This window comes from Chelonia mydas, chromosome 28 (assembly GCF_015237465.2).
Source record: "Chelonia mydas isolate rCheMyd1 chromosome 28, rCheMyd1.pri.v2, whole genome shotgun sequence".
NCBI lineage: Eukaryota > Metazoa > Chordata > Testudines > Cheloniidae > Chelonia > Chelonia mydas.
Window position 1 is genome coordinate 4,867,682 of NC_051268.2, and position 26,695 is coordinate 4,894,376.

General features: G+C 48.4%; 3 protein-coding genes and 3 non-coding genes across 18 annotated transcripts in view; 3 read left to right on the forward strand and 3 right to left on the reverse strand.

Moving 5' to 3' along the window:
• The window catches only part of LOC102943236 (zinc finger protein 883), a 2,438,435-nt gene that overhangs the window by 1,438,230 nt on the left and 973,510 nt on the right, over nt 1-26,695 (forward strand).
• LOC114020163 (zinc finger protein 501) overlaps nt 1-26,695 on the reverse strand; it is a 1,907,800-nt gene that overhangs the window by 1,404,231 nt on the left and 476,874 nt on the right. The gene's annotated exons all lie outside the window — the stretch shown is intronic.
• The window catches only part of LOC119564595 (zinc finger protein 883), a 1,467,279-nt gene that overhangs the window by 556,030 nt on the left and 884,554 nt on the right, over nt 1-26,695 (reverse strand). The window lies entirely within an intron of this gene.
• Nucleotides 9,849-9,920, forward strand: TRNAA-UGC. The gene has a single exon. It is a non-coding gene; the product is annotated as a tRNA-Ala (tRNA).
• Nucleotides 18,242-18,313, forward strand: TRNAA-UGC. Its single transcript has one exon. It is a non-coding gene; the product is annotated as a tRNA-Ala (tRNA).
• Nucleotides 23,615-23,686, reverse strand: TRNAC-GCA. Its single transcript has one exon. It is a non-coding gene; the product is annotated as a tRNA-Cys (tRNA).

Below are 26,695 nucleotides of genomic sequence, written 5' to 3' on the forward strand. Positions count from 1 at the left end.
CTGGGGTCTCCTGGGTGGGTGGAAATTTCCTTTGCTGCTCCCAGGGGAGAGCGGCTACTGGTGACATCCCAGGGCTGGGATGAAAGGGGAATGTTGCAGGGACTTTACCATACAGGCCCCATCCTGCTTCTCAGAGCCCACAGGAGAGAATCTGGAGACGGGCGAGTCATTTCTCAGCTGCATTCTCAGGAGAAGTCGGAAGCTGTCCTTGAACAGACACACAGGAGAGTAACCGCGGCCATTCTGCAGAGACATCTGGTTGCCAGGGGATCCAGCGAGGAGAGGGAGCGCTGGGGCATCTGCAGTTTTTGCAGGGGGGAGGAGGGCCAGACCAGTGGGGCTGTCTCAGGAGTCACAAGTGGCTTTGCCAGTGGGGAGGCTGGAGGTCACATGTTGGGGGTAGGGTGGGGCATTAGGGACTACAGGATGTGAGGCTGGTTCAAATGGAACTGCACAAAAAAACCTCCCCTTTTGCTCCAGCTAAAGGCCCTACTTTGACCTGTCCCCGTTTCATGAAAATCTCCATCTCTACCCTGGCTCTCGGAAACCCGCCTCTCTCCCAAGGGTATTTTCACAGTTTCTTCCTTTTTTCATGGTCTCGTAGAAATATTTTTGCCATGGAAATGATCAAGTACATTTAAAATGAGAAAAACAATCAAACAACACATCCGTATCTCCTTCACCAGGCATGGTGTCATGTCTGAATTTTTCTACTGAAAAGTCTCGGCAGGCAGAGTCACCCCTACATTTACTGCAAATCAGGCCCAGGACTTGCATCCAGCAGTTCTCGGGGCTGTGGGACAGAAATGAGCTTTGCTGGCAGCAGTGAGGGGGGACGGGTGGGACTGAGCTGTCTGGGGAATATTTTAATCCTTATCTATTTTTTGGAGGATTAAATCAATGCAGCTTCCACTTCTCCGTCTCTCCCCAGGAAATAACGTTCTGTGCAAAGTACCCAAAACTTTTAACAATAAGAAATGAGAAGCCATGTTCTTGTTCAATGTGCATTGAAGCTGAAAAGGGAGAGGTTTTCTCTTTGACTCCTAGGCCCCCACTCTAATCCACTAGACACCCCTTTCCTCTCACAGCCAGGAATAGAACCCAGGAGTCATGACAACTAGCCCCCCTACTCTAGGCCTCTAGACCCTTCTCCCTGGGACAAAGGAGAAGCTCTGAGACCCCTGTGTTCTCCCCTCGCCTCCCTGCCTTTGCTGCGATTGAAACCCAATGGGGTTTCCTTGGACAGTTTTGAATCTTGCTCCCAGGAAGGGTGTAATTTTAGATGCAGGTTCCAAATAGCGCAATTAATGAGCCAGAAGGGGCAGCAGGTATCAGTGCAAACCAGGAGCCTGCTGCTTTGCGTTCCTGACATTGTGTAGCCATCATGTGGCCATTCTGTCTCAGTCCCTTTAATTAAAAAATTGGGGTTTTTTCATAGAAACAATATTTTCCTCTTAGAGACACAGCGGCAGATTAATCTACGAAGTGTAGGTGATTCCAAGGCAGTTCTGGAGCAGAAGGGAACATTTTCCGCATCACTAAATTATTTTGTTGTGCCTCACACAGAGAGAGAGAGAAAATAAACCTATTAATCTGAGCTACCGACACACTTCACAGCATGAAATACACAAGTTTCTGGTCAGTGAGTTGTGTTCATTTAAATAATATGAAAAATACGTTCGGGGCAATGCATGAAAACCTCACGGCATTGAACAACCCACTTGACATAGTTAATGTACTAGATAAAACTTAAAGAAGTTAAGAAAGATGTGCTTATAAATTAACGTGTTGTGCCATTTACACACGCACAAGACACAGAAGAAACTGAATTATATGAGCTACTAAAATTTCCGATTTCTCACAGCATTTTAGTTCTCAAGGTTGTTTTAATTTGCTTATTTTTTTGGAACTAGAAACGGGGAAAGAGTACATTGAAGTCAGTGGAATTACCACAGGGAGGGATTAGTCTCATTATTTGTCACTAACAACAGCCTTTGTTAACACAGAGTTAACTTTGTGAACATCTCTTACCCTTCCAGAACATCGAGTTCAGTAAAACTCAAACTCTGGAAAAACAGGGAATACAGAGCGACAGTACATGCCCAGATAACCTTAACTCTGCCCGCGAGAAGAGAATCCCTGATGGCATATGAGAACAAAGAAAGGTTTGGGGACAAATTACAGCTACTTCCCAAGAGTTTGTTTCTTCTGCAATTAATAGATCCTGGCCAGAACAAAAAATCAATTGAGCCTGGCCTGGTGTCTGGCCATGGAATTTACTATTTCCAATTTTTATCCCAGCACATGTAAAGGCAAAACTGTTTTACAAAAGCTCCTTTATTTTAGGTTATACAAACAGGCCACTTCCCCACCTATTTCAAGGAGATGATATTATCCTGACCCACAGGGAACTTTAAATAACATGAAAAAAGAAAAGGAGGACTTGTGGCACCTTAGAGACTAATAAATTTATTTGAGCATAAGCTTTCGTGAGCTACAGCTCACTTCATCGGATGCATTCAGTGGAAAATACAGTGGGGAGATTTATATACACAGAGAACATGAAATAATGGGTGTTACCACACACACTGTAACAAGAGTGATCAGGTAAGGTGAGCTATTACCAGCAGGGAGGGGGGGAGAATTGGGAACCTTTTGTAGTGATAATCAAGGTGGGCCATTTCCAGCCGTTGATAAGAACATCTGAGGAATAGTGGAGGGGGGAGGGGATAAACATGGGGAAATAGTTTTACTTTGTGTAATGACCCATCCACTCCCAGTCTTTATTCAAGCCGAAGTTAATTGTATTCAGTTTGCAAATTAATTCCAATTCAGCAGTCTCTCGTTGGAGTCTGTTTTCGAAGTTTTTTTGTTGAAGTATTGCAACTTTTAGGTCTGTAATCGAGTGACCAGAGAGTTTGAAGTGTTCTCCGACTGGTTTTTGAATGTTCTAATTCTTGATATCTGATTTGTGTCCATTTCTTCTTTTACACAGAGACTGTCCAGTTTGACCAATGTACATGGCAGAGGAGCATTGCTGGCACATGATGGCATATATCACATTGGTGGATGTGCAGGTGAGCGAGCTTCTGATCCTGTGGCTGATGTGATTAGGCCCTATGATGGTGTCCCCTGAATAGATATGTGGATATGGCAACGGGCTTTGTTGCAAGGATAGGTTCCTGGGTTAGTGGTTCTGTTGTGTGGTGTGTGGTTGCTGGTGAGTATTTGCTTCAGGTTGGGGGGCTGTCTGTACGCAAGGACTGGCCTGTCTCCCAAGATCTGTGAGAGTGATGGGTCGTCCTTCAGGATAGGTTGTAGATCCTTGATGATGCGTTGGAGAGGTTTTAGTTGGGGGCTGAAGGTGACAACTGGTGGCGTTCTGTTATTTTGTTTGTTGGGCCTGTCCTGTAGTAGGTGATCTCTGGGTACTCTTCTGGCTCTGTCAGTCTGTTTCTTCACTTCCGCAGGTGGGTATTGTAGTTGTAAGAATGCTTGATAGAGATCTTGTAGGTGTTTGTCTCTGTCTGAGGGGTTGGAGGAAATGCGGTTGTATCGCAGAGCTTGGCTGTAGACGATGGATCGTGTGGTGTGATCTGGATGAAAGCTGGAGGCATGTAGGTAGGAATAGCCGTCAGTAAGTTTCCGGTATAGGGTGGGGTTTATGTGACCATCGTTTATTAGCACCGTAGTGTCCAGGAAGTGGATCTCTTGTGTGGACTGGTCCAGGCTGAGGTTGATGGTGGGATGGAAATTGTTGAAATCCTGGTGGAATTCCTCAAGGGCTTCTTTTCCATGGGTCCAGATGATGAAGATGTCATCAATATAGCGCAAGTAGAGTAGGGGCATTAGGGGACGAGAGCTGAGGAAGTGTTGTTCTAAGTGGAGTGCCCCAGGGGTCGGTCCTGGGGCCGGTTTTGTTCAATATCTTCATAAATGATCTGGAGGATGGTGTGGATTGCACTCTCAGCAAATTTGCGGATGATACTAAACTGGGAGGAGTGGTAGATACGCTGGAGGGCAGGGATAGGATACAGAGGGACCTAGACAAATTGGAGGATTGGGCCAAAAGAAACCTGATGCGGTTCAATAAGGATAAGTGCAGGGTCTGCACTTAGGATGGAAGAATCCAATGCACAGCTACAGACTAGGGACTGAATGGCTAGGCAGCAGTTCTGCGGAAAAGGACCTAGGGGTTACAGTGGACGAGAAGCTGGATATGAGTCAGCAGTGTGCCCTTGTTGCCAAGAAGGCCAATGGCATTTTGGGATGTATAAGTAGGGGAATAGCGAGCAGATCGAGGGACGTGATCGTTCCCCTCTATTCGACATTGGTGAGGCCTCATCTGGAGTACTGTGTCCAGTTTTGGGCCCCACACTACAAGAAGGACGTGGATAAATTGGAGAGAGTCCAGCGAAGGGCAACAAAAATGATTAGGGGTCTGGAACACATGACTTATGAGGAGAGGCTGAGGGAACTGGGATTGTTTAGTCTGCGGAAGAGAAGAATGAGGGGGGATTTGATAGCTGCTTTCAGCTAGCTGAGAGGTGGTTCCAGAGAGGATGGTTCTAGACTATTCTCAGTGGTAGAAGAGGACAGGACAAGGAGTAATGGTCTCAAGTTGCAGTGGGGGAGGTTTAGGTTGGATATTAGGAAAAACTTTTTCACTAAGAGGGTGGTGAAACACTGGAATGTGTTACCTAGGGAGGTGGTAGAATCTCCTTCCTTGGAAGTTTTTAAGATCAGGCTTGACAAAGCCTTGGCTGGGATGATTTGATTGGGGATTGGTCCTGCTTTGAGCAGGGGGTTGGACTAGATGACCTCCTGAGGTCCCTTCCAACCCTGATATTCTATGATTCTATGATTCTATGAAGTCAGCCATAAAAATGTTGGCATACTGTGGTGCCATGCGGGTACCCATAGCAGTGCCGCCGATTTGAAAGTATACATTGTCCCCAAATGTGAAATAGTTATGAGTGAGGACAAAGTCACAAAGTTCAGCCACCAGGTTAGCCGTGACATTATCGGGGATACTGTTCCTGACGGCTTGTAGTCCATCTTTGTGTGGAATGTTGGTGTAGAGGGCTATAGTAGCCACTATGGATGTAGTATCCCACCACCTAGATACTTAAGAATTACATAGGGGAAACTGAGGCACCCCCACAATATTCAGAGGAAACATTAAGAACAGTCCCGCTTCGTCACACCACCTGCTGAAGTGAAGAAACAGATGGACAGAGCCAGAAGAGTACCCACAAGTTACCTACTACAGGACAGGCCCAACAAAGAAAATAACAGAACGCCACTAGCCGTCACCTTCAGCCTCCAACTAAAACCCCTCCAACCCATCATCAAGGATCTACAACCTATCCTGAAGGACAACCCATCATTCTCACAGATCTTGGGAGACAGGCCAGTCCTTGCTTACAGACAGCCCCCCAACCTGAAGCAAATACTCACCAGCAACCACACACCACACAACAGAACCACTAACCCAGGAACCTATCCTTGCAACAAAGCCCATTGCCAACTGTGTCCACATATCTATTCAGGGGACACCATCATAGGGCCTAATCACATCAGCCACAGTATCAGAGGCTCGTTCACCTGCACATCTACCAATGTGATATGTGCCATCATGTGCCAGCAATGCCCCTCTGCCATGTGCATTGGGCAAACTGGACAGTCTGTACGTAAAAGAATAAATGGACACAAATCAGACATCAAGAATTAGAACATTCAAAAACCAGTCGGAGAACACTTCAAACTCTCTGGTCACTCGATTACAGACCTAAAAGTTGCAATACTTCAACAAAAAAACTTCAAAAACAGACTCCAACGGGAGACTGCTGAATTGGAATTAATTTGCAAACTGGATACAATTAACTTAGGCTTGAATAGAGATTGGGAGTGGATGGGTCATTACACAAAGTAAAACTATTTCCCCATGTTTATCCCCGCCCCCCCTCCACTATTCCTCAGATGTTCTTATCAACGGCTGGAAATGGCCCACCTTGATTATCACTACAAAAGGTTCCCAATTCTCCCCCCTCCCCCTCCTGCTGGTAATAGCTCACCTTACTTGATCACTCTTGTTACAGTGTGTGTGGTAACACCCATTGTTTCATGTTCTCTGTGTATATAAATCTCCCCACTGTATTTTCCACTGAATGCATCCGATGAAGTGAGCTGTAGCTCACGAAAGCTTATGCTCAAATAAATTTATTAGTCTCTAAGGTGCCACAAGTCCTCCTTTTCTTTTTTCATGTTATTTAAAGTTCCCTGTGGGTCAGGATAATACCATCTCCTTGAAATAGGTGGGGAAGTTGCCTGTTTGTATAACCTAAAATAAGGGAGCTTTTGTAAAACAGTTTTGCCTTTAAATGTGCTGGGATAAAAATTGGAAATAGTAAATTCCATGGCCAGACACCAGGCCAGGCTCAATTGATTTTTTGTTCTGGCCAGGATCTATTAATTGCAGAAGAAACAAACTCTTGGGAAGTAGCTGTAATTTGTCCCCAAACCTTTCTTTGTTCTCATATGCCATCAGGGATTCTCTTCTCGCGGGCAGAGTTAAGGTTATCTGGGCATGTACCGTCGCTCTGTATTCCCTGTTTTTCCAGAGTTTGAGTTTTACTGAACTCGATGTTCTGGAAGGGTAAGAGATGTTCACAAAGTTAATTCTGTGTTAACAAAGGCTGTTGTTAGTGACAAATAATGAGACTAATCCCTCGCTGCGGTAATTCCACTGACTTCAATGTACTCTTTCCCCGTTTCTAGTTCCAAAAAAATAAGCAAATTAAAACAACCTTGAGAATTAAAATGCTGTGAGAAATCGGAAATTTTAGTAGCTCATATAATTCAGTTTCTTCTGTGTCTTGTGCCTGTGTAAATGGCACAACACGGTAATTTATAAGCACATCTTTCTTAACTTCTTTAAGTTTTATCTAGTACATTAACTATGTCAAGTGGGTTGTTCAATGCCGTGACGTTTTCATGCATTGCCCCGAACGTATTTTTCATATTATTTAAATGAACACAACTCATTGACCAGAAACTTGTGTATTTCATGCCGTGAAGTGTGTCGGTAGCTCAGATTAATAGGTTTATTTTCTCTCTCTCTCTGTGTGAGGCACAACAAAATAATTTAGTGATGCTGAAAATGTTCCCTTCTGCTCCAGAACTGCCTTGGAATCACCTTCACTTCGTAGATTAATCTGCCGCTGTGTCTCTAAGAGGAAAATATTGTTTCTATGAAAAAAACCCAATTTTTTAATTAAAGGGACTGAGACAGAATGGCCACATGATGGCTACACAATGTCAGGAACGCAAAGCAGCAGGCTCCTGGTTTGCACCGATACCTGCTGCCCCTTCTGGCTCATTAATTGCACTATTTGGAACCTGCATCTAAAATTACACCCTTCCTGGGAGCAAGATTCAAAACTGCCCAAGAAAACCCCATTGGGTTTCAATTGCAGCAAAGGCAGGGAGGTGAGGGGAGAACACAGGGGTCTCAGAGCTTCCCCTTTGTCCCAGGGAGAAGGGTCTAGAGGGCTAGAGTAGGGGGGCTAGTTGTCACGACTCCTGGGTTCTATTCCTGGCTGTGAGAGGAAAGGGGTGTCTAGTGGATTAGAGTGGGGGCCTAGGAGTCAAAGAGAAAACCTCTCCCTTTTCAGCTTCAATGCACATTGAACAAGAACATGGCTTCTCATTTCTTATTGTTAAAAGTTTTGGGTACTTTGCACAGAACGTTATTTCCTGGGGAGAGACGGAGAAGTGGAAGCTGCATTGATTTAATCCTCCAAAAAATAGATAAGGATTAAAATATTCCCCAGACAGCTCAGTCCCACCCGTCCCCCCTCACTGCTGCCAGCAAAGCTCATTTCTGTCCCACAGCCCCGAGAACTGCTGGATGCAAGTCCTGGGCCTGATTTGCAGTAAATGTAGGGGTGACTCTGCCTGCCGAGACTTTTCAGTAGAAAAATTCAGACATGACACCATGCCTGGTGAAGGAGATACGGATGTGTTGTTTGATTGTTTTTCTCATTTTAAATGTACTTGATCATTTCCATGGCAAAAATATTTCTACGAGACCATGAGAAAAGGAAGAAACTGTGAAAATACCCATGGGAGAGAGGGGGGTTTCCGAGAGCCAGGGTAGAGATGGAGATTTTCCTGAAACGGGGACAGGCCAAAGTAGGGCCTTTAGCTGGAGCAAAAGGGGAGGTTTTTTTGTGCAGTTCCATTTGAACCAGCCTCACATCCTGTAGTCCCTAATGCCCCACCCTACCCCCAACATGTGACCTCCAGCCTCCCCACTGGCAAAGCCACTTGTGACTCCTGAGACAGCCCCATTGGTCTGGCCCTCCTCCCCCCTGCAAAAACTGCAGATGCCCCAGCGCTCCCTCTCCTAGCTGGATCCCCTGGCAACCAGATGTCTCTGCAGAATGGCCGCGGTTACTCTCCTGTGTGTCTATGCAAGGACAGCTACTGACTTCTCCTGAGAATGCAGCTGAGAAACGACTCGCCCGTCTCCAGAGTCTCTCCTGTGGGCTCTGAGAAGCAGGATGGGGCCTGTATGGTAAAGTCCCTGCAACATTCCCCTTTCATCCCAGCCCTGGGATGTCGCCATTAGCCGCTCTCCCCTGGGAGCAGCAAAGGAAGTTTCCACCCACCCAGGAGACCCCAGCCTGGAACTAAAGTCAGCTTCAGGCTTCTCCTCTCTCCCTTCTTGGAATCAAGTTCATGTTTTTACCAAGAGTTAAAGCAGCCCGAACCCCCAGAGTCTGGAGCAATGTCACAAGTTCGCAATCTCTCCATGGAAGACAATTTGTTAAATCCCAGATGAGTGGAGTGAAATCGGTTCTCAGCCTGAGTCTTAATCCTGAGGATATTGTCCCACCATGGGGCGATTTCCCGCCTCTCTTTCATACAGAAGCACAATTTTCTTTGCACAGACACAGGAACAGCAAGAACTTTCTCTGTCCCTTGTGCAAAGCAGGGTGTCAAATTCCGTGGAACCTTCCTCTTCTGCGATGGAAACAATGGAGAAGCAGGGGGCCCTGGGCACCTCCAGCCCTGGCCGTGAGATGTTCCCTCCCCTCTTTCTTTATGCTGCTACAGTTATTTCATGGAATGTCTGGGATGGGGGAAAAGCTGAGTTCACTCCCTGCTGAGGGAAAAAAAGGACCCTCAAAATCTCAGGCCCTCAGGGAAACCCCAACCCCTGCTCCCGGGATCACTGAGGTGCTGGGGATTTCAGGAGGAAAGGGACTGTCTGAATTGTCCAGGTGGGGAATGAATAACCATCTACGACTAGATCCACCTCATTAACCACTGACACAGGCTGATCGTGCTGCAGATAGAAGGGAAACCGGGAGTGAGTCTTTGCTGGAGAGCCACGGAAACAGTGACCCAATTGCACTGCAGTGAATGTGCTGGGGAAAGCTGGACTTTACAGGCAAGTGGAAATAGCAGATCCTAGAAAGACCTGGAGCTCCCCACACCACTTCTGCCAGCAGGGTCAGGGGTTGAGCTGCTCACTGAGCCCCCCACCACCATGACCTTCCAGCAGGGGGTGGGAGCACCCCCCGGCCCCCCCCCCCCCCCGCCAATGCAGGGGAGAGGGCTGAGTGTATCTCTGCCCCTGAGTCCAGGGCAGGCCCTCTCTCTGCCCCACCTAGAGAAACTGGCCCTGCTGCAAAGTGCCCCCTAAGATCTAGCAACCTCCAGGACAGGAGGTTTGGCCCTCAGAGCAGGGACTGTGTCCCTCATGCTGCTGTTAGGCTCCCAGATGCTCTGGAAACAGGGGGGCTCTGAGTGTAACCCATAGCAGCTATGGTTCATCTGGGGATGTAGCTCAGTGGTAGAGCACATGCTTTGCATGTATGAGGCCCTGGGTTCAATCCCCAGCATCTCCAAGTTCTCTTTTCACCCGGCTGTTTTGCTCATGCCCAGCGGGGATGTGCCCCACCAGTCTCCCTGCACGAGTTTCAGTCCTGCTCAGGGAGGGGCAAGTGCCAATTGCATGGAAGGTCTGGGGGGGTTTCTGCTCCTAAGTCACCTTGGTACTTTTAAGATTCCCACCCGCTGTGCTGTTTGGGACAATGGTGGATGAGAAGGGGGAATCCTCCAGCATTGCAGGGAAAGGTCCCATCTGCCCAGACTGAGGGGCAAGGAAACGGAGGGGCAGTCGGTGCTCAGAGAGGAGAGGAGGCTCAGAGAGGAGAGAGGTCAGTGATTTACACCCACCAGGGGACACTGTCTTTTTGTGGCGAGTGCAGCTGGCTTGGGATGGTGCTGACGATGGATAGAAAACAGGCTGGAGTCGATGACAGATGAGACCATAGAAGGGGAAGGGGAATGGCAGCTCCACAGAAGGTCCTGGGTGCTCAGATGCCCCAGTTCTAGGCACCCTGGCCTGTCCTAGAGAGAGAAAAGACACAGCAGGACCTAGCCCCCCTACAGTCATCCCATGGACACGAATCTGGTTGGGAGTGGGGAGAAGGTTCTCTCTGGACAAAGGGGAGCTGAAATCCCCCAGTGTCCTGGAATTTAAGCAATGCAAGCTTCAAACCCTGCACGGGTGGGGGCTGAGATGCATCAGCAGAAGGTTGGGCTGGACAGGGATGTATAATTGTTGGTGGTGCCCAGAATGGGGCCAAGTCCTGCCTCCCCCCCCCACACACACACCTGCCTAAGGCTCTGGGAGGGAGTTTGGGTGTGGGAGGGGGAAGGGCTGGGCTCTGGGAGAGAGTTTGGGTGCAGGGTCTGGGCTCGGGCAAGGGGCTGGCGATGCAGGAGAGGGTGAGAGGTGTGGCACTTACCTCAGGCATATCCCAAAAGTGACCCGCACCCCCCTCTGGCAGCAGCCCCTAGGTGTGTGTGTGTGTGGGGGGGTGTCTCTGCGCACCGCTGCCCGCAGACGCCACCCCTGCAGCTCCCATTGCCACAGTTGGCAGAGTCGGCGCTCGGGGCAGGGGCAGCTCATGAAGACCCCCACCCCCACCCCAGGGACCGCAGGGACGTGCCAGCCGCTTCCGAGACCGGCACGCCACACGGAGCGAGAGCGGGCAGGAAGCCGCCTTAGCCCCCTTGTGCGGCTGGTGATGGTGGGGGGGGTCCCAGGCCCTTTAAATTGCCCGGGGAGGCAGGCGGGACCGGGGCGGGGACACTCCCATGGGCCTAATGTTGCTTTGCACAACGATAAATCTTGGAACAGGCCAGAAATGAAATGGCGGCAGAACCTAAGGAATGAAAAGCCTCTGGATTCGTCTGTGTGCATTGACTCCGAACGGGAGCTGTAATTTGACTCACTTTGTGGCTGTGGCCGGTAAAATATCAGGACAAAGTCATCCCAGTGATTGTAACACTGGGTTTGAGGAGGCGTTGGTCTTATTAAAATGTAATTTTAGCAAGTTACACTTGTGTTTTTAAAAGTGGCTTCCCCAAGCAATCCCAAGTTGTTCTTCCCACAGCTGGCTGATGGTGGGCAGCAGGGGATCTCCCCGATTTGTGGGGGCATCTCTCTGGGCCCCACTGTTAGTTCTCCACCCTTTCTCCCCCTAACCACGCACCCCTCTCTTCCCCATTATCAGTGCTTTACAGCGACCCCTCCCTCCCTTTATGGGATACAGACTCTCTGTGACAGAGACTGACTGGGGCTCCTCTCTGCATGTCCCCAGTGGGGAAGGAAAGAGACAGGGGGCTGGGGGAGAAGACGGGCAGAAGGAGTCAAATGGGGCTAGACCAGAATAGAGATTTTCTTCCTGTTAAAATGTACTAGAGTCTCGTCACTGAAAAGCCATGTCTTTAGTTAGGTTTGAAGCATCCACCTTTCAATTACCAGGCAAAGGTGTGAACCGCAGAGACTGGTAACGGCCTATTTTGTGTAAGAAGCACCGGCAGTGGGTGCAACTGGCTAGTGCAAAGGGGACTGCTGCTGGGGTTACGAGTTCAAGCCTTACCTAGAGCCCTGGTTTCTATTATCCAGGTAGCTTCCTCAACTTGCTTTGCCTAATTCACATGGAAAGTGCCATCCTAGCTGTCAGGGTTCCCTCTGAACTCTAGGGCAGTGGTCTCCAAAGCGGGGTGCATGCACCCCAGGGGGTGCACAAGACTATCCCTGGGGGTGTGCCGCTGGCATGGCTGCAGCTGCACTCCTGGACCTTTGATTCTTTGCCGGCGGCAGCTCTTCTCTCTCTCTTTTTTTTTTTTTTTTTTTGTGCTTCCCTAGTGCTGGCCCTGAGGGCGCATGGTCCGAAAAGTTTGGAGACCACTGCTCTAGGGTACAGATGTGGAGACCCACATGAAAGACCCCCTCAGCTTATTTCTACCAGCTTAGGGTAAAAATTCCCCAAGGCACAAAGTCTTTGTCCTTGGAGGGTATGCTGCCACCACCAAGTGATTTAACAAAGAATCAGGGAAAGGATCACTTGGAGTTCCTATTCCCCCAAAATATCCCCCCAAGCCCTACACCCCCTTTCCTGGGGAGGCTTGAGAATAATATTCTTCAGGATAGGTTGCAGATCTTTGATGATGGGCTGGAGAGGTTTTAGTTGGAGGCTGAAGGTGACGGCTAGTCGCGTTCTGTTATTTTCTTTGTTGGGCCTGTCCTGTAGTAGGTAATTTGTGGGTACTCTTCTGGCTCTGTCAATCTGTTTCTTCACTTCAGCAGGTGGTGTGATGAAGCGGGACTGTTCTTAATGTTTCCTCTGAATATTGTGGGGGTGCCTCAGTTTCCCCTATGTAATTCTTAAGTATCTAGGTGGTGGGATACTACATCCATAGTGGCTACTATAGCCCTCTACACCAACATTCCACACAAAGATGGACTACAAGCCGTCAGGAACAGTATCCCCGATAATGTCACAGCAAACCTGGTGGCTTAACTTCGTGACTTTGTCCTCACTCATAACTATTTCACATTTGGGGACCATGTATACCTTCAAATCAGCGGCACTGCTCTGGGTACCCGCATGGCCCCACAGTATGCCAACATTTTTATGGCTGACTTAGAACAACGCTTCCTCAGCTCTCGTCCCCTAATGCCCCTACTCTACTTGCGCTACATTGATGACATCTTCATCATCTGGACCCATGGAAAAGAAGCCCTTGAGGAATTCCACCAGGATTTCAACAATTTCCATCCCACCATCAACCTCAGCCTGGACCAGTCCACACAAGAGATCCACTTCCTGGACACTACAGTGCTAATAAACGATGGTCACATAAACACCACCCTATACCGGAAACTTACTGACGGCTATACTTACCTACATGCCTCCAGCTTTCACCCAGACCACACCACATGATCCATCGTCTACAGCCAAGCTCTGCGATACAACCGCATTTCCTCCAACCCCTCAGACAGAGACAAACACCTACAAGATCTCTATCAAGTGTTCTTACAACTACAATACCCACCTGCTGAAGTGAAGAAACAGATTGACAGAGCCAGAATAGTACCCAGAGATCACCTACTACAGGACAGGCCTAACAAAGAAAATAACAGAATGCCACTAGCCGTCACCTTCAGCCCCCAACTAAAACCTCTCCAACGCATCATCAAGGATCTACAACCTATCCTGAAGGACGACCCATCACTCTCACAGATCTTGGGAGACAGGCCAGTCCTTGCCTACAGACAGCCCCCCAACCTGAAGCAAATACTCACCAGCAACCACACACCACACAACAGAACCACTAACCCAGGAACCTATCCTTGCAACAAAGCCCGTTGCCAACTGTGCCCACATATCTATTCAGGGGACACCATCATAGGGCCTAATCACATCAGCCACAGGATCAGAGGCTCGTTCACCTGCACATCTACCAATGTGACATATGCCATCATGTGCCAGCAATGCCCCTCTGCCATGTACATTGGTCAAACTGGACAGTCTCTACGTAAAAGAATAAATGGACACAAATCAGATATCAAGAATTAGACCTAAAAGTTGCAATTCTTCAACAAAAAAACTTCAAAAACAGACTACAACGAGAGACTGCTGAATTGGAATTAAGTTGCAAACTGGATACAATTAACTTAGGCTTGAATAGAGACTGGGAGTGGATGGGTCATTACACAAAGTAAAACTATTTCCCCATGTTTATCCCCGCCCCCCCTCCACTATTCCTCAGATGTTCTTATCAACTGCTGGAAATGGCCCACCTTGATTATCACTACAAAAGGTTCCCAATTCTCCCCCCCCCACTCCTGCTGGTAATAGCTCACCTTACCTGATCACTCTTGTTACAGTGTATGTGGTAACACCCATTGTTTCCTGTTCTCTGTGTATATAAATCTCCCCACTGTATTTTCCACTGAATGCATCCGATGAAGTGAGCTGTAGCTCACGAAAGCTTATGCTCAAATAAATTTATTAGTCTCTAAGGTGCCACAAGTCCTCCTTTTCTTTTTTCATGTTATTTAAAGTTCCCTGTGGGTCAGGATAATACCATCTCCTTGAAATAGGTGGGGAAGTGGCCTGTTTGTATAACCTAAAATAAGGGAGCTTTTGTAAAACAGTTTTGCCTTTAAGTGTGCTGGGATAAAAATTGGAAATAGTAAATTCCATGGCCAGACACCAGGCCAGGCTCAATTGATTTTTTGTTCTGGCCAGGATCTATTAATTGCAGAAGAAACAAACTCTTGGGAAGTAGCTGTAATTTGTCCCCAAACCTTTCTTTGTTCTCATATGCCATCAGGGATTCTCTTCTCGCGGGCAGAGTTAAGGTTATCTGGGCATGTACCATCGCTCTGTATTTCCTGTTTTTCCAGAGTTTGAGTTTTACTGAACTCGATGTTCTGGAAGGGTAAGAGACGTTCACAAAGTTAACTCTGTGTTAACAAAGGCTGTCGTTAGTGACAAATAATGAGACTAATCCCTCACTCCGGTAATTCCACTGACTTCAATGTACTCTTTCCCCATTTGTAGTTCCAAAAAAATAAGCAAATGAAAACAACCTTGAGAACTAAAATGCTGTGAGAAATTGGAAATTTTAGTAGCTCATATAATTCAGTTTCTTCTGTGTCTTGTGCGTGTGTAAATGGCACAACACGTTAATTTATAAGCACATCTTTCTTAACTTCTTTAAGTTTTATCTAGTACATTAACTATGTCAAGTGGGTTGTTCAATGCCGTGACGTTTTCATGCATTGCCCCGAACATATTTTTCATATTATTTAAATGAACACAACTCACTGACCAGAAACTTGTGTATTTCATGCTGTGAAGTGTGTCGGTAGCTCAGATTAATAGGTTTATTTTCTCTCTCTCTCTCTCTGTGAGGCAAAACAAAATCATTTAGTGATGCTGAAAATGTTCCCTTCTGCTCCAGAACTGCCTTGGAATCACCTTCACTTTGTAGATTAATCTGCCGCTGTGTCTCTAAGAGGAAAATATTGTTTCTATGAAAAAAACCCAACTTTTTAATTAAAGGGACTGAGACAGAATGGCCACATGATGGCTACACAATGTCAGGAACGCAAAGCAGCAGGCTCCTGGTTTGCACCGATACCTGCTGCCCCTTCTGGCTCATTAATTGCACTATTTGGAACCTGCATCTAAAATTACACCCTTCCTGGGAGCAAGATTCAAAACTGCCCAAGGAAACCCCATTGGGTTTCAATTGCAGCAAAGGCAGGGAGATGAGGGGAGAACACAGGGGTCTCAGAGCTTCCCCTTTGTCCCAGGGAGAAGGGTCTAGAGGGCTAGAGTAGGGGGGCTAGTTGTCACGACTCCTGGGTTCTATTCCTGGCTGTGAGAGGAAAGGGGTGTCTAGTGGATTAGAGTGGGGGCCTAGGAGTCAAAGAGAAAACCTCTCCCTTTTCAGCTTCAATGCACATTAAACAAGAACATGGCTTCTCATTTCTTAGGTTCTGATGCCATCATGTGGCCATTTCATTTCACTTCTTATTGTTAAAAGGTTTCAGAGTAGCAGCCGTGTTAGTCTGTATTCGCAAAAAGAAAAGGAGTATTTGTGGCACCTTAGAGACTAACCAATTTATTTGAGCATGAGCTTTCGTGAACTACAGCTCACTTCAGCTGTAGCTCACTAAAGCTCATGCTCAAATAAATTGGTTAGTCTCTAAGGTGCCACAAATACTCCTTTTCTTATTGTTAAAAGGTTTGGGTACTTTGCACAGAAACGTTATTTCCTGGGGAGAGACGGAGAAGTGGAAGCTGCATTGATATAATCCTCCGAAAAATAGATACGGATTAAAATATTCCCCAGACAGCTCAGTCCCACCCGTCCCCCCTCGCTGCTGCCAGTGTAGCTCATTTCTGTCCCACAGCCCCGAGAACTGCTGGATGCAAGTCCTGGGCCTGATTTGCAGTAAATGTAGGGGTGACTCTGCCTGCTGAGACTTTTCAATAGAAAAATTCAGACATGACACCATGCCTGGTGAAGGAGATACGGATGTGTTGTTTGATTGTTTTTCTCAATTTAAATGTACTTGATCATTTCGATGGCAAAAATATTTCTACGAGACCATGAAAAAAGGAAGAAACTGTGAAAATACCCTTGGGAGAGAGGGGGGTTTCCGAGAGCCAGGGTAGAGATGGAGATTTTCCTGAAACGGGGACAGGCCAAAGTAGGGCCTATAGCGGGAGCAAAAGGGGAGGTTATTTTGTGCAGTTCCATTTTAACCAGTCTCACAACCTGTAGTCCCTAATGCCCCACCCTACCCCCAACATGTGACCTCCAGCCTCCCCACTGGCAAAGCCACTTGTGACTCCTGAGACAGCCCCATTGGTCTGGCCCTCCTCCCCCCTGCAAAAACTGCAGATGCCCCAGCGCTCCCTCTCCTTGCTGGATCCCCTCGCAACCAGATGTCTCTGCAGAATGGCCGTGGTTACTCTCCTGTGTGTCTGTTCAAGGACAGCTTCCGACTTCTCCTGAGAATGCAGCTGAGAAACGACTCGCCCGTCTCCAGATTCTCTCCTGTGGGCTCTGAGAAGCAGGATGGGGCCTGTATGGTAAAGTCCCTGCAACATTCCCCTTTCATCCCAGCCCTGGGATGTCACCAGTAGCTGCTGTCCCCTGGGAGCAGCAAAGGAAGTTTCCACCCACCCAGGAGACCCCAGCCTGGAACTAAAGTCAGCTTCAGGCTTCTCCTCTCTCTCTTCTTGGAATCAAGTTCATGTTTTTACCAAGAGTTAAAGGAGCCCGAACCCCCAGAGTCTGGAGCAATGTCACAAGTTTGCAATCTCTCCATGGAAGACAATTTGTTAAATCCCAGATGAGTGGAGTGAAATCGGTTCTCAGCCTGAGTCTTAATCCTGAGGATATTGTCCCACCATGGGGCCATTTCCCACCTCTCTTTCATACAGAAGCACAATTTTCTTTGCACAGACACAGGAACAGCAAGATCTTTCTCTGTCCCTCGTGCGAAGCAGGGTGTCAAATTCCGTGGAACCTTCCTCTTCTGCGATGGAAACAGCGGACAAGCAGGGGGCCCTGGGCACCTCCAGCCCTGGCCGTGAGATGTTCCCTCCCCTCTTTCTTTAAGCTGCTACAGTTATTTCATGGAATGTCTGGGTTGGGGGAAAAGCTGAGTTCACTCCCTGCTGAGGGAAAAAAGGACCCTCAAAATCTCAGGCCCTCAGGGAAACCCCAACCCCTGCTCCCGGGATCACTGAGGTGCTGGGGATTTCAGGAGGAAAGGGACTGTCTGAATTGTCCAGGTGGGGAATGAATAACCATCTACGACTAGATCCACCTCATTAACCACTGACACAGGCTGATCGTGCTGCAGATAGATGGGAAACCGGGAGTGAGTCTTTGCTGTAGAGCCAGGGAAAGAGTGACCCGACTGCACTGCAGTGAATGTGCCGGGGAAAGCTGGACTTTACAGGCAAGTGGAAATAGCAGATCCTAGAAAGACCTGGAGCTCCCCACACCACTTCTGCCAGCAGGGTCAGGGGTTGAGCTGCTCACTGAGCCCCCCACCACCATGACCTTCCAGCAGGGGGTGGCAGCACCCCCCCCCCCCTGCCAATGCAGGGGAGAGGGCTGAGTGTATCTCTGCCCCTGAGTCCAGGGCAGGCACTCTCTCTGCCCCACACATTGAATCTGGCCCTGCTGCAAAGTGACCCCTAAGAGCCAGCAACCTCCAGGACAGGAGGTTTGGCCCTCAGAGCAGGGACTGTGTCCCTCATGCTGCTGTTAGGCTCCCAGATGCTCTGGAAACAGGAAGGATCTGAGTGTAACCCATAGGAATTATGGTCCATCTGGGGATGTAGCTCAGTGGTAGAGCGCATGCTTTGCATGTATGAGGCCCTGGGTTCAATCCCCAGCATCTCCAAGTTCTCTTTTCACCCGGCTGCTTTGCTCATGCCCAGCGGGGATGTGGCCCACCAGTCTCCCTGCAGGAGTTTCAATCCTGCTCCGTGAGGGGCAAGTGCCAATTGCATGGAAGGTCTGGGGGGGTTTCTGCTCCTAAGTCACCTTGGTACTTTTAAGATTCCCACCCGCTGTGCTGTTTGGGACAATGGCGGATGAGAAGGGAGAATCCTCCAGCACTGCAGGGAAAGGTCCCCTCTGCCCACACTGAGGGGCAAGGAAACGGAGGGGCAGTCGGTGCTCAGAGAGGAGAGAGGTGGCAGTGATTTACACCCACCAGGGGACACTGTCTTTTTGTGGCGAGTGCAGCTGGCTTGGGATGGTGCTGACGATGGATAGAAAACAGGCTGGAGTCGATGACAGATGAGACCATAGAAGGGGAAGGGGAATGGCAGCTCCACAGAAGGTCCTGGGTGCTCAGATGCCCCAGATGCCCCTGGCCTGTCCTAGAGAGAGAAAAGACACAGCAGGACCTAGCCCCCCTACAGTCATCCCATGGACACGAATCTGGTTGGGAGTGGGGAGAAGGTTCCCTCTGGACAAAGGGGAGCTGAAATCCCCCAGTGTCCTGGAATTTAAGTAATGCAAGCTTCAAACCCAGCACGGGTGGGGGCTGAGATGCATCAGCAGAAGGTTGGGCTGGACAGGGATGTATAATTGTTGGTGGTGCCCAGAATGGGGCCAAGTCCTGCCCCCCCCTCCCACCACACACACACCTGCCTAAGGCTCTGGGAGGGAGTTTGGGTGTGGGAGGGGGAGGGGCTGGGCTCTGGGAGAGAGTTTGGGTGCAGGGTCTGGGCTCGGGCAGGGGGTTGGCGATGCAGGAGAGGGTGAGAGGTGTGGCACTTACCTCAGGCATATCCCGAAAGTGACCCGCACCCCCCCTCTGGCAGCAGCCCCTAGGTGTGTGTGTGTGTGGGGGGGTCTCTGCGCACCGCTGCCCGCAGACCCCACCCCTGCAGCTCCCATTGCCACAGTTGGCAGAGTCGGCGCTCGGGGCTGGGGCAGCTCATGAAGACCCCCACCCCCACCCCAGGGACCACAGGGACGTGCCAGCCGCTTCCGAGACCGGCACGCCACACGGAGCGAGAGCGGGCAGGAAGCCGCCTTAGCCCCCTTGTGCGGCTGGTGATGGTGGGGGGGGTCTCAGACCCTTTAAATTGCCCGGGGAGGCAGGCGGGACCGGGGGGGACACTCCCAAGGGCCTAACATTGCTTTGCACAACGATAAATCTTGGAACAGGCCAGAAATGAAATGGCGGCAGAACCTAAGGAATGAAAAGCCTCTGGATTCGTCTGTGTGCATTGACTCCGAACGGGAGCTGTAATTTGACTCACTTTGTGGCTGCAGCCAGTAAAATGTCAGGACAAAGTCATCCCAGTGATTGTAACACTGGGTTTGAGGAGGCTTTGGTCTTATTAAAATGTAATCTGAGCAAGTTACACTTGTGTTTTTAAAAGTGGCTTCCCCAAGCAATCCCAAGTTGTTCTTCCCACAGCTGGCTGATGGTGGGCAGCAGGGGATCTCCCCGATTTGTGGGGGAATCTCTCTGGGCCCCCCTGTTAGTTCTCCACCCTTTCTCCCCCTAACCATGCACCCCTCCCTTCCCCATTATCACTGCTTTACAGCGACCCCTCCCTCCCCTTATGGGACACAGACTCTCTGTGACAGAGACTGACTGGGGCTCCCCTCTGCAGGGCCCCAATGGGGAAGGAAAGAGACAGGGGGCTGGGGGAGAAGACAGGCAGAAGGAGTCAAATGGGGCTAGACCAGAATAGAGATTTTCTTCCTGTTAAAATGTACTGGAGTCTCGTCACTGAAAAGCCACGTCTTTAGTGAGGTTTGAACCATCCGCCTTTCAATTACCAGGCAAAGGTGTGAAGCGCAGAGACTGGTAACGGCCTACTTCCCAACGCTGTCTAAGAAGCACGTGCAGTGGGTGCAACTGGCTAGTGCAAAGGGGACTGCTGCTGGGGTTACGAGTTCAAACCTTACCTAGAGCCCTGGTTTCTATTATCCAGGTAGCTTCCTCAACTTGCTTTGCCTAATTCACATGGAAAGTGCCATCCTAGCTGTCAGGGTTCCCTCTGAACTCTAGGGCAGTGGTCTCCAAAGCGGGGTGCATGCACCCCAGGGGGTGCACAAGACCATCCCTGGGGGTGCGCCGCTGGCATGGCTGCAGCTGCACTCCTGGACCTTTGATTCTTTGCCGGCGGCAGCTCTTCTCTCTCTCTTTTTTTTTTTTTTTTTTTTGTGCTTCCCTAGAGCTGGCCCTCGGGGCGCATGATCCAAAAAGTTTGGAGACCACTGCTCTAGGGTACAGATGTGGAGACCCACATGAAAGACCCCCTCAGTTTATTTCTACCAGCTTAGGGTAAAAATTCCCCCAGGCACAAAGTCTTTGTCCTTGGAGGGTATGCTGCCACCACCAAGTGATTTAACAAAGAATCAGGGAAAGGATCACTTGGAGTTCCTATTCCCCCAAAATATCCCCCCAAGCCCTACACCCCCTTTCCTGGGGAGGCTTGAGAATAATATTCTTCAGGATAGGTTGCAGATCTTTGATGATGCGCTGGAGAGGTTTTAGTTGAGGCTGAAGGTGACGGCTAGTGGCGTTCTGTTATGTTCTTTGTTGGGCCTGTCGTGTAGTAGGTAATTTGTGGGTACTCTTCTGGCTCTGTCAATCTGTTTCTTCACTTCAGCAGGTGGTGTGACGAAGTGGGACTCTTCTTAATGTTTCCTCTGAATATTGTGGGGGTGCCTCAGTTTCCCCTATGCAATTCTTAAGTATCTAGGTGGTGGGATACTACATCCATAGTGGCTACTATAGCCCTCTACACCAACATTCCACACAAAGATGGACTACAAGCCGTCAGGAACAGTATCCCCGATAATGTCACAGCAAACCTGGCGGCTGAACTTTGTGACTTTGTCCTCACTCATAACTATTTCACATTTGGGGACCATGTATACCTTCAAATCAGCGGCACTGCTATGGGTACCCGCATGGCCCCACAGGATGCCAACATTTTTATGACTGACTTAGAACAACGCTTCCTCAGCCCCTACTCTACTTGCGCTACATTGATGACATCTTCATCATCTGGACCCATGGAAAAGAAGCCCTTGAGGAATTCCACCATGATTTCAACAATTTCCATCCCACCATCAACCTCAGCCTGGACCAGTCCACACAAGAGATCCACTTCCTGGACACTACAGTGCTAATAAGCGATGGTCACATAAACACCACCCTATACCAGAAACCTACTGATGGCTATTCTTACCTACATGCCTCCAGCTTTCATCCAGACCACACCACACGATCCATTGTCTACAGCCAAGCTCTGCGATACAACCGCATTTGCTCCAACCCCTTAGACAGAGACAAACACCTACAAGATCTCTATCAAGCGTTCTTACAACTACAATACCCACCTGCTAAAGTGAAGAAACAGATTGATAGAGCCAGAAGAGTACCCAGAGATCACCTACTACAGGACAGGCCCAACAAAGAAAATAACAGAACGCCACTAGCCATCACCTTCAGCCCCCAACTAAAACCCCTCCAACGCATCATCAAGGATCTACAACCTATCCTGAAGGACGACCCATCACTCTCACAGAACTTGGGAGACAGGCCAGTCCTTGCCTACAGACAGCCCCCCAACCTGAAGCAAATACTCACCAGCAACCTCACACCACGCAACAGAACCACTAACCCAGGAACCTATCCTTGCAACAAAGCCCGTTGCCATATCCACATATCTATTCAGGGGACACCATCATAGGGCCTAACAACATCAGCCACAGGATCAGAAGCTCGCTCACCTGCACATCCACCAATGTGATATATGCCATCATGTGCCAGCAATGCCCCTCTGCCATGTACATTGGTCAAACTGGACAGTCTGTACGTAAAAGAATAAATGGACACAAATCAGATGTCAAGAATTATAACATTCATAAACCATTCGGAGAACACTTCAATCTCTATGGTCACTCGATTACAGACCTAAAGGTGGCAATTCTTCAACCAAAAAAACTTCAAAAACAGACTCCAACGAGAGACTGCTGAATTGGAATTAAGTTGCAAACTGGATACAATTAACTTAGGCTTGAATAGAGACTGGGAGTGGATGGGTCATTACACAAAGTAAAACTATTCCCCCTTCCCTCCCCCCCCCCCGTTCCTCAGATGTTCAAAAGGTTTTTCCTCCACCCCCCCCCCACACACACCCCGCCGCTCTCCTGCTGGTAATAGCTCACCTTACCTGATCACTCCTGTTACAGTCTGGAAACAAAACCCATTGTCTCATGTTCTCTGTGTGTATAAATCTCCCCACTGTATTTTCCACTGAATGCATCCGATGAACTGAGCTGTAGCTCCCGAAAGCTTATGCTCAAATAAATTTATTCGTCTCTAAGGTGCCACAAGTCCTCTTGTTCTTTTCCGGATACAGAGTAACACGGCTGCTATTCTGAAACCTTAAATAACATGCTAAAGGTCACACATTCCTGAGGAGAAAATGAAGGGAGAAAAAACCAAAAACCACGAAACCCTTGCTGTTTCTACCCAAGCGATCAATGAGACCAGAAAGTGAGACTAGAGACGTAAGACTGTGCAATTAACTCTCTGGTACTACACTAACTCTGCAGTTACTTAGATGCAGACACAACCAGCTCTATGGTTGGTAACCTTACAGAGACTCTGCTGCCGATCATGAACTGGGAGCACATTCCCTTTAAGCAGCTGCCATTTGAATGCATCGCAAAGTCACAAGGAACAGCGATCTGTGTTAAAGGAAGGCTGCCATTTATTAGACCCCCAATTGATATTGTGCGCACAAAGAGAGGATTGAATGTGTCACCGGTAATTTGGTAAATCTTGGTTATTTTATTTTTGTAAGAGGTTCCTGTCCACCTCCAGTAGAGTTTTCAGTCCCAATGGCAACTTACTTAGCAAATGTAGCACAAACTAGTCCATTCCTCCCAAGGGGATGGGGTTCTCGTTCTTCTGCACATTGTAGCCCACGGAGACCAAGGACCTGCAAATGTGCCTTCATGTGCCTTTGTTTAATTGATGAAAACATGAACTAGACACTTAGAGGATTGGAAGTGATTTCAGCGGAGGGACCTGTTTGCTAGGTTTTTATGCGTTTGCAGGGGAAAACCTTGAGTGTTTCCATTCATTCAGCTATCCCTATTCAGTGGAACTCCTGTACATAAAGGAAATGGATATGCAATTATTTTTGTTAAAGGAAGAGGGCACTTGGATTTGAACCAAGGACCACTTGATCTGCAGTCAAACACTCTACCACTGAGCTACACCCCCATGACGTTTGCACTGGTAAGTCAGTGATCTCAAGGATCTTGAAGGACAGGCCCTGCCTCAGACAGCTCCTTTTCCACTCCTAGACCACAGTGGTTTTAAAAATGGGGGTCGATTAAACTTTATATATACCTGTTGACACCACAGCTTGCACACCCACCAACAGAGCTGCTCCCACTGACATAGCTACCGCCTCTCGGGGAGGTGGATTAACTACACGGATGGGACAGCTCTCTCCCATCCCCTTACAGCATCTTCATTATTTATGACTAAATAGGAAATAACCTACCGAATGGACAGTAAATAATTTATAAAATATTGCTCTGTCTGCATTCAGTATGGGTAACTGGTCCTATTGGGCTGCATTAGCAGGAGCATTGCGAGCAGATCGAGGGAAGTGATTATTCCCTGCTATTTGGCACTGATGAGGCCACATCTGGAGTATTATGTCCAGTTTTTAGCCCCCCCCCCCACACACACTACAGAAAGGATGTAGACAAATTGGAGAGGGTCCAGGGGAGGGGAACAAAAATGATTAGGGGACCGAAACACGTGAGTTACGAGGAGAGGCTGAGGGAACTGGGATTGTTTAGTCTGTGGAAGAGAAGAATGAGGGGGGATTTGATAGCTGCTTTCAACTACCTGAAAGGTGGATCCAAAGAGGACGGATCTAGACTGTTCTCAGTGGTAGCAGATGACAGAATAAGGAGTAATGGTCTCAAGTTGCAGCGGGGGAGGTGTAGGTTGGATATTAGGAAACACTATTTCCCTAGGAGGGTGGTGAAGCACTGGAATGGGCTCCCTAGGGAGGTGGTGGACTCTCCATCCTCAGAGGTTTGTAAGGCCCGGCTTGCCAAAGCCCTGGCTGGGATGATTTAGTTGGTGTTGGTCCTGCTTTGAGCAGGGGGTTGGACTCAATGACATTCTGAGGTCTCTTCCAACCCTGATCGAGGGTTAGAATAACATTTCCAAACAAACGGTCGGTTGAGCTGAGTGCAAATCGCTATTATAATCCCCCCCGTCCAGTAGCCCTAGGGCAGGGTCCAAGCGTTGGATTTGAGCCGCTGAGTCAGCTTCCTGCAATGAGTTTCAGCCTTCCCAGAGGTAATTTGTGAGGGCTCGCCGTTTTCGGATGTCCTTGTTTAATTCCCATCCACCCAATTCAAATGAGTTTGAAATTACTCATGGCAACATTCTTTCACCTACTTTCGTAAACTGAGAACAGGTAGGAAATGTTGTACTGAGCGACCAGTCAGTGGGGAACAGAGCGATAGTCATTTGTAAACCAGTTGCATTAAGAACCACAGGTCTCTGGATGGGGGTAGGCCACCGTGGGGATGGGGGTGTCACAGACAATTTGGAGGGAGGTGGCGGAGTAGGGGGTGGAAGAGGTTGAATTAGGGTACATTTTCCCTTTGTCCCAAAAGGGGCAGCACGACATGTCCAATTAAAAGGGGGTGTCACGCCTGAAGAATTTACAATATCCACCAAAATAACAGGAATAACGAGACAAACAACACAAACACAGAACACAATGTTTTGTTGCGACAGGGCACCCACGGCGTTCTGGGGTGTTCTTCCACTCATGCCAGCTTGCCCATAAAGTGTCTGAAAAACAAAATAAACATTCCCCAGCCCCTGGGTGGGGACAGATGATTGCTTATAAATACCCCTTTCTTTTTACAAATTTTTCGCTGACTGCAGGAAAACAGAAGAATTACCTTTATGGTTTTTTGTTTGTTTTATACAAAGGATACTTGCTGCATACCTAGGCAGAGGAGGCCTGTCTATGTAAACACGGCCTGTTCCTGAAGTCTTTGCCCCAGCTCATCTCTGGATGTGAGGGGGGAGGTCATTCAGATCCTCCTTACACTTAGTATTTAAAAACTCTTTCTTTTCCCTACTTCTGCTGGCCTTAGATTTCTCCTCCTGTCTGTTCTTTCACAGCTCAGATGAGGTGACTGGGTGGTTAAGGTGATGGACTGCTAATCTATTGTACTTTGCATGCATGGGTTTGAATCCCATCCTCATTGTGAGCATTTAGTCTTCGCCCCTCCTTAATGAACAAGCATCTCCCCTTTGGTACAATGACAGACCAAGCCACAATGCTTCCTGTAAACAAAAACCTTCTCAGGAACTCAGACCTCCTTGCTTTCAATAAAATGTGTCTAAATCCCAGATTTCTCAAAGAGTTCTATATTTCTTCGTTTTTATCTCAAAAGGTAACATCCCAATAATCTCCCCCAAAAACCCTGGGACCTGCCCAAATAATTTAAATGCCCCCCACCTCAGCAAGGCCACGACAGTGACCCACAGCTCGCGTGTCTAGGCCAAGCTGTTCTGAAGGAGGCAACTCAAAACATTTTCTCTCTGCTTCCCTTGGCAAGGTCTGACTGGGAAAACAAAATCCCCCAAATTGAAAATTTTCTGCTGAGAAACCAATACTAGTCTGTTTGGGGACTTTGATTTGAATGGATTATTATTATTCTCTTCTGATCTCTGAATTATTTCAGTTCAGTCTTTGTCCTCCAGATGTGTTGCCAGCTGTTGAGTTGTGGGGGAGCGAGGCCAAGTCATGATGTCTCTTCCCCTCTTTCATAGTTTCTTCCAACTTGCTAGAAAGCTCCTTTGCTAGGATGTGAGTCAAGCAGTGTCCATTGTCTCTGGGCTGTCTTGGAGAAGTCTGCATTGTACACGGTTCCTGGGAGAGTCCTTGGGAGTGTGGATATCTTTACTGGGCCAGCAGAGAATCTGGCTCCTCCATGTCGCACCGGAAAGGCTGGTGGTGGGCATTTCCCAGCCTCATCACATATTTCAGTAACGCACCCAGAGCAAAACTTCATCACTTCCCAGACAAGGCTAGCACACACCTTCCACCCAGGTATTAGCATTCAACAGATCACGACTTTTACAATGATACCTCACAAGACACATGTTGTACAAACCATGTCATCATTATCATAGAATCATAGAATATCAGGGTTGGAAGGGACCTCAGGAGGTCATCTAGTC